Raw genomic sequence first — 8,366 nt, forward strand, 5'->3', positions numbered from 1 at the left:
TACACCTGCCTCCACTTGGTGGAGCCCTAGCCCTTCTCAACGCCGCTCGGCTGCAGTCTTTGCCAGACCTCGGCGAGCTTTACTCATGTTTTGAAATCCTCAAAGCAATTTTGTGATACAGTGCACACTTCCAACACCGCCGGCTCGGCTGGGCTGGGCTGGACGTTTCTTGAAAAGAGTCCGACAGTTAAAGTATGCCATGAAACCCAACCTGTGTATTATTTAGAAGAAGAAGAAGAAGAAGAAGAAGACATTCTCACTGGACTTTCTTTGAGGCTCATTAGACAAAAAGACTAAATATTCATGTTTAAAAAGTGAAACATGCAGCAGTCTCTACTCTAATTTGCACCAACTGGCATTGCTTTTTTCAACCCCTAAAAAAAAAGAAAAATCACTTAAGAGTGAGGAAGAATAAAAAATCAAGCCGGTCAGGGTTGGATTAAGTTTGTGCTTCGGAGCACATGTTCAAGATAAACACCTGGAGCTATTTTTTTTTTTCTTTTAGAGATATGAACGCTGCACCGCCTCTCCATCAAATCGCAGTATAAGTGCGACTTTCTTTCTTGACTCAGAAAGTCAAACAGGTGCAAACACCTGCTGTACGTGCGTAGACACCAAAAAAAAAAAAGAGAAAAAACGAGCGGGGATGAGTGACAGGTGCTTAATCTGAATTAACAGCTGCAAAAACAACAAAAAAAGATGGATTCATGAGGAGTTTTCAGTCTTATCTTTTAAAATCTTGACATGTGATTATGGGTTGAAGTAGCATCTAGATGAGATATGATGGATGGATGAGGGGAAAGGAGGAGAAAATGAACTGCTTTACCTTTGGTTTTGCTCTGCTTAGCATCCATCTGTGTGTCTGAGTGAGCGCTGCTCCGTCTCGGCGCTTAGCGGTGGGAGAATCGGACTCCTGACGGCAGCGCTTACATTCCAGGACTGACAGCGGCACAGCTGCTGCGAATGTGTATGGGACTGTGTGTGTGTGTGAAGGAGAGGAGGAGAGAGAGAGAGAGAGGGTCCTCCTCGCTCGCTCGCTCACTCACTTACTCCTCCTCCTCCTCTTCGTCCACACTTTCCTTCTTTCTTTCCATCATCTCTCACAGTCCCCTCCTCTTCTCTTTCCTCCTCCAGCAGTGCATCAATCCTGCCGGTGGATGTCACCGAGGCGGAGGCGACTCTGCCCCCTGATTGGCTGCCATTCACAAGTTACAGATAAAAGGGGATGAGAAGAACCAGAGCGCCGACTGACGTCTGATCTTCCCTCAATGACGGAGGAATGAAGGAGAAAGAGGCCATAACTTGTAAATCAGAGTAAGAAGGGGAAGAAGGTGGGCTTCGTTTTGACCAGTTTAGCTTCATCTTCATCATCTTCGACTCGTAGACTTGGCCGCCAGCGTGAGGCAGGTGCACACACACAGAGTCCAGGCACTCAGTCATCCCTCCTCATTACATGCTGGATGCATATCAATCCGTCTGCATGCAGCGCGGCCCACTGAGAGCCGTATAACATCTGTGTGCATGCACAGTCGAACCGCGGAGAGGTAGAGAGTAAATAAAATAATGAAATTACAAGAAAATGCAAATTTACGAGAATAAAATGACGAGAATAAAGTAATAAAACTACAAGAAAAAATTCATAAAATTATGAGGTTAGTCATGTTACAAGAATAAAGTCAAAATTACGTGAATAAGTAATAAAATTACAAAAATAAAATTGTATAAGAATTAAGTCGAAATAATTCAAAATTAAAGTCGGAATCTTCCGAGCATTTTCAAAATATAACAATTCTCTATTTACAACTTTGTTCTAGTATTTGAGTTAATCTTGTACGTCTAGTAATATTTCGACTTTATTCTCCAACAACTTTATTCTTCAATAAATAATCAATTCTATTTATAATTCCCTTTATATATCCAATTTAAATCTTAAAGGGGGTGATGGCAAGCTACTGGATTGTAGCTACAGCTGCTCTGTGGCAGCCTGACGGAAGCTAGGCGGCCATTTTCTGCCACTGGCCCAGGACACAAACGATGGCAGGCGGACCGGGAATTGAACCAATGAACTACCAATTACTGGACGAACTCCTACCTCCGTCGCTCACGTTATGACTTTATTCTCATACTTTTACTTTTTTATAATTTTTTCTTAGTATAGCCCACATACTCTTCATGTCGTAGACTCGGCCGCCAGCGTGAGGCAGGTGCACACACACAGAGTCCAGGCACTCTGTCATCCCTCCTCATTACATGCTGGATGCATATCAATCCGTCTGCATGCAGCCCTGCCCACTGAGAGCCGTATAACATCTCAGTTCAGCTGGAAGCCACAGAGGGAGGAGGAGTGACGTGTGATGGATCTGATGAAGATGGGGAGCGTTGCATCTATGAGGGCGGATTCACGATGTCTGGTGCGCTTTAATCGACTAGTTTGACTACAAAGTCCAGGCCATTGGGGGAGGTGTGAATGTGCAGTCGAACGATGGAGTATTAGAGCCACACTAAGAAGATTTTTTTTTTTAAAAATGAGAATAAATTCCTTATATTACGAGAATAAAGTCCTTCTTGGAATTTTTCTTCAGGTGACGGAAGGCCGGCTTTGTAACTGTCTTTATGTGTCTCTGAATGTTCACACCTAGATTTTTGGTCTGATATCTAGTTTCCACCTGTAATAACTGACTCTAGATCATGTGTGTCAAACTCGAGGCCCGTGGGCCAAGTCTGGCCCGCCATAGCTTTTTATGTGGCCCTCTAGATCCTAAACACTAAGTGAGCTTAAATATTATGTTTTCAATCAAATCAGTGCAGTTTTTATCTGTTTACTGCCAAATTATATCAATCAGTCCCTCCAGTTTATAGAGAATTATCATTGAAATTCACACAAAATCAACAAATCCCCACACTTTTTTGTGCTGATACATAATTGGGAGTTTATTGCAAATTTTTCTCAAAAATTGTTAAATGTTTTTACTTGTACTAAACAACTGATTCAGCCTTAATTTATGTCAGATTATAATCCACGATCTACACAGCAGTAATAAAAGTCGCATTTACTGTCATAAATTAGTGTAAATATTGTAAATATTTCCAAGTTAGTACCACAAACTCTGGTTTTTATTGCAAAAAAAATCACTAAAAGTATCACAAAATCCTTGACGGACTGAAAATGTTCAATAATATTATTTAATTTTAAGAATTCATTGATATTTTAACAGTTTGTGATCAGGTTTTATCAATACATTCTGGCACTAACCCTTCTTCTAATCTCAGGATTGAACCTTGAGGTACGCCACATGTGACTGATAAGCTACGCAAAAAATAAAATGTTGATTTTCTTACTTTAAAATGGAATTCATTATTCACTTTTTAATGTGTTTCCAATATTATACAAAAATGTGATTAAATAAAAAATCTGCAGAATGTGCCATTTATCAGATAATCGAAATTGACCCTAAATACCACATTGTGTTGGTCAAACACATCAAATCCCATTAAAAACCTCGACCTTGTGATGAAATGTGCAATAGTTCCACTCTGTTAAGACTCTGGAGACCTTTAGACATCTCCATATTTCCTTAAAACACACCAGACCAGATAAAGTGACTTTTAAAAAACCGCCAGTCGCTGCTTGATGAATAATGTAAGAAAAGAAGCGGCTCCGCTGGCCAGCTTCAGTCTGGGCTCGAATTTTATTCTGCTGATATCAGTGTGCATAGATTATCAGCTGTAATGCGCTGCACCAGATAAATAAAAATGCAAACAGGCCAAACTAATTAACATCCAAACGAGCGGCGAGGTAGCCTCCCTCTGATGCCAAGCCAAGTCCTACTCACACTCCATAACTCAGCCCCTCGTTGGGTTCATGGCGCTGGGAGATTAAGAAGTAGGTGTGTGTGTTTGCATTTGTTCCCCCTGTGCGCAGTGTTTACCGAATGGTTGTGTGAGTCTGTGTGTGGCGTTCTCTTGCTAACAAGCCTCGGAAAAAAGGAAGCAATTTTGTACCTCTCTGCATAGAATTAGTAATAATTTAGTTGCTATTTACACCCCTGGGATGTTAATTACGCTGTTGTTACGCGGCCCAAACAACTCGGCAAACATCAGAGAATGAGAGCGAGCATTGTTCCAAGCTGCTTGAGGAAATACAGGAACATTTTCAGACTACACTTCTTTAGAAAACACACAAACAAGCAATATCTTCCCATTTTAACTTCACAACCTTATCCGCGGCCAGTGATTCACACAAAGCAGTTTTTTTCCTGCCTCTCTTATTCTCTAGATGAGGACTCTATTACATTAAATCAAAGTTTTCCAGCCTGCAGAAACGGCTTCCTTAAGTAAGAGGTGTCTCTTGATCCTCTCCTAATACGGAGTGTCAGCTTCCATCAGCGTCACGAGAGCATACCATCGAGCTTCGCCCCTGATCGGTTTTCCGATGTGCCGCACCTTCCCAAAGCTGCCAACCACTGCGGATGCTTGGTGGCTGTTCTTTGTGCTAGCATCAGGACTCCAGCTGATGACAGGTTGTTGATTTGCCTCATTGTTTGGCAGTGGGTTAAATCACATTCAGCGAATTTTCCAAGCTCCCATTTTTCTCAGTTTTTTTTCCTTTCATCTTAAAGGTGACCAATTATGCTTCCTTGAACTGGTTTGGATAAATCTTTGACATACAAAACATCTTAACTACATGTTTCTGCACAAAGTCATTCTTGGATAATGAGATTTTAGTTAGACTGAATTGTTTTAGGGCGTCTTTGTCATTTTAAATCCAAATAAGCTGCTTCTGAATGCACCCCCCCAACTTAATATTTACACTCAAATGAAAATGGCTGCAAACGGATGCGCAATTATACAACCGTACATCTTTGAAAAGCAGAAATAGAGCCTCCTGCACAACCAACAAGAATGCAGCAAGTGATTTCTGGATGGTAAATCAACAGAATGACTGTCTTTTCCAGTAGCCATTGTACAGCACATACAGCAGTAAAACCAGCTGACCAAATGTCCTGGTGCGCTGTTTGGGTTGCTAGGTAACGGGCTGGGCTTCGTTGGGGTTGCTAGGTAACGGGCAGTGTCTGCTGATTTCTGACGTTACATTTCAGAGGTTTTTGAAACTGCTTATTTTCCACACACCAAAAAACATTAACTGAGAAACACATAAAGATGATTACAAAGTCGGCCTTCCACCATCTGAAGAACACTTCCAGGACTAAAGGACTATATTACGAGAATAAAGTTGTTAGCAATTGTTTCATGGTGCAAGTCAATGACTCAATGTAATATACGGTTTCCTTAGACTGAAAACTTCTTTAACCAATTTGAAAAATAAACGTCTTGAGATGACGTGTTGAAAATGTGTTGAAAAATGCATAAAAAAACCGAACTGAACATTTTAGGGATGTGCACAAATGAAGGCGAATGTTTAAATTTGAGCCTTAGCCCTAACTTGTGCACACAATTCTTAAAAATTACTGCCATTTACGTTTTCGTAATAAACAACAACATGAATTAATCAGAAATTTTGTTCATGATGGTCGTCCACCTAAAAAAACAAATTTAAGATTTTAAAGGGACTGCACTTGACTGTTATACTCTTGGTGTAGAGACAAACAACTCATTTAAAAAAATACCTTAAGTTTGTTCCGCTTGTATCGATGCAAGTCATTGAATATACAGTTCAGCGAGGCAGTAATTACCCAATGTCATGAAAAGACACAACAAGGAATCTCAAGCAGTCGTCCAACTCACCCTATGTAGTTCTTAAATTTCAGTTTGTTATGAACAAATGAGCAAACGATGAATCCAAGAATGTAATTAGGGCCTGAGAACTTAATTAGCTTCTTGGGTCCTTGGCTTGTTCACAAGAAGCTAATTAAGGTCCAGGAACTCTGTAAATGTTGTATGAGAGCTGAAATCCCTCAGGATGGTCAAACATGAGGGATTCTGGAGATCATTTTGTTTTAACGTCCTTCCACAACCAGTAAAAACGTTTGTTTACAGAGTAAAGACTACATAATAAAGACTCTTCAATCCTGGTCATCTGTAAATGTTAATAATACTAACTTTGCTATTATTCCCAAAGACTTTTCATAAATAATTTTAAAGTATAGCAACTGGTCTCAACTAAGCTTTCAAAATATGTTCGGTTTCATTGTCGTGAAAAATGACAATAAATTCCACTTAATTATCTCTGAAAAACCCAAAACCGGATAGTTTTTTTTTTTTTTCTCCCACATCACACAAGTCATGTGATCAACAACCGCATGTTACTACTGGCAGAAATGACAAAGAAGACAACAGGAAGTGGTAATAGGATAATGGTGCAGCATATTTTAATAACTTATTCACATGTGATTTTAATTCTGCGTCTTATTTATTGAAAACACAGCAATTGTGAAATTGTTTTTTTTTTTGTTTTTTTTTCTCCCAACGTTAGTAATGGAAAAGCAGCTAAGTTAAGACTTCCTCTGATACTGGGGTGTACAAAATTATGAACTATTATTTCATGTTGGGGAATTCAAACATTTTCTCTCTCAATATTTTATGTAATTTAGGAGATTTTCATTGTTTCATTGTCAGACCTCAGTTACGAATATATCCGTAAACATTTGAAGGAAACTTGAACAGCTACTATTTGTAGTTGATACTGTTAAGCTTTTTTCTGTTATTTGGTAATACTGACTGCATTGAAAAAAATACATTATTTAATTATAGTTAACAATGTACTGAAAGTAGATCTCATGTAAATTTAGCATATTTTCACCTGTTTTCTCTGGTTTACATGCTTTAAGGATCAAGTATGAACACAAAAGTATTGTTTAATTAGAGCACCTTATTACCACCATTGTCACAACTATTCCTTTTCAATTGCATTTCATGGTAGTTGAACTGTACTTCATATTAATAAGCATTTTATATAAGAAGTTTTAGTGGTTAGAAAGATACAGGAGATGAAACAAATAATGTAAAAGTACGTTATATAATATACATTGGCTGAGGGTTTGATTTGGTTTCATTTAAATTCATTTCACAGATTAGCTGCAGCCTTACTGAAAGCCTTGCTGAGACCAACTAACCCTGGGTGAAAATCTATAACAGAGCTTCATTTCCTAGTTCAAGGACACTTTCACTGTTTGAATGGCTCTTATTAGACACGTTAGCTATCACAGGGCCTGAGCTGCCTTTATATTACACAGACTTGGATCCGGGTTCGGAGTTTATCCGAGGTTTATTGCTCTTGTGGAACCGTTCCTTTCAAAAGGCATTTCAAAAGAGGGCCTCAATTTATATTTTGAACTATAGATATTTAATATTCATTCTAAGCAAGACTAGTAATGCAGTAAAGAAGGAAAACTGGGACAAAGGACATGTGAAATATTAAACTGGAAAGGAATAAGTCATTTATTGTCACTTAAAATGCCTCACATGAGATGCATATTATCTAACAATCTATCAATCAATCAATATATATAGACAGAACAGGCGTTTTCAATTCAAAAACCCTTTTTGCTGTTAAATTCGGTAAATAGACATGAACTCCATAACATAATGTTCAATGTTTTTGGTCTGATATGTCATCCAGCCGTCAGATTGATGCAAAGTGCTATTCTACGTACAGTCATAGTTAATAAATTAGAATGTGTTTGCCAAGGAAGCTAATTTGTCAGATTAAATGTACCTTTTGAAAATAGACACTTGTGCATCAGATCTACATAAGTGCCATCCTTTATGTATAAAAAGAGACATTGCTTTAATTTTTTTTAAAACTTAAAATCTTTTAATTAACTGAAATTAACACGAGAAAGTCCTGACCCTTTTAAAAACAAAATGTATTTGGTTTTACATTTATGTGTTGGTTGAAGAACATGACTTTGGAAGCCTTTTTTATGAATTGAACATGATTCTCTGCGGGAGTTTTTTGGGATTATCTTGTCCTCTACTGGACTTTCCCCTTGTGCCTGTTCTCTGTCTCACATGTTGGAGAATCAACCAGGGGTTTGTATAAAGATTTATGTAAAAACAAAAATAAACACCAACAGGAGCAACTTTGTTCCCATTATTTTTGTTAGAGCCGGTGAAAATCAAACTTGTAGCCCTGATATTAAAATCCTTGCATTAAGAATTTCTTTTTTGCTCCAATATCTGTCTTCTGCTAGCTCTCTTTTTCTGACACATCCTCCTTTTTTGTGTGTTTTTATTTATCCTCCATTGTACTCCCAGCAGTCTCTCAAGTTCCCACTGAGCATGCTGAAAAGGCAGTGATTAGTCTTCTCCGGACTCGTATTTAATTCAGCTGTAAATCTAAAGTTTTTCCTTAAAGCCAAGTTCAGACGGCACAGTTTTCAATGCCATTGTTTGCTTCGCACTAT

General features: G+C 38.5%; 1 protein-coding gene across 1 annotated transcript in view; it reads right to left on the minus strand.

The window, feature by feature from the left end:
* The window catches only part of LOC103456693 (cadherin-10-like), a 42,291-nt gene extending 41,149 nt beyond the window's left edge, over positions 1-1,142 (minus strand). The window contains exon 1 of the mRNA XM_008396404.2: positions 827-1,142. The gene's annotated coding sequence lies outside the window, so the exon portion shown is untranslated. The remainder of the gene's footprint in view (positions 1-826) is intronic.
* Between the last annotated feature and the right edge of the window lie 7,224 nt (positions 1,143-8,366).

This window comes from Poecilia reticulata, linkage group LG20 (genome assembly GCF_000633615.1).
Source record: "Poecilia reticulata strain Guanapo linkage group LG20, Guppy_female_1.0+MT, whole genome shotgun sequence".
Lineage (NCBI taxonomy): Eukaryota > Metazoa > Chordata > Actinopteri > Cyprinodontiformes > Poeciliidae > Poecilia > Poecilia reticulata.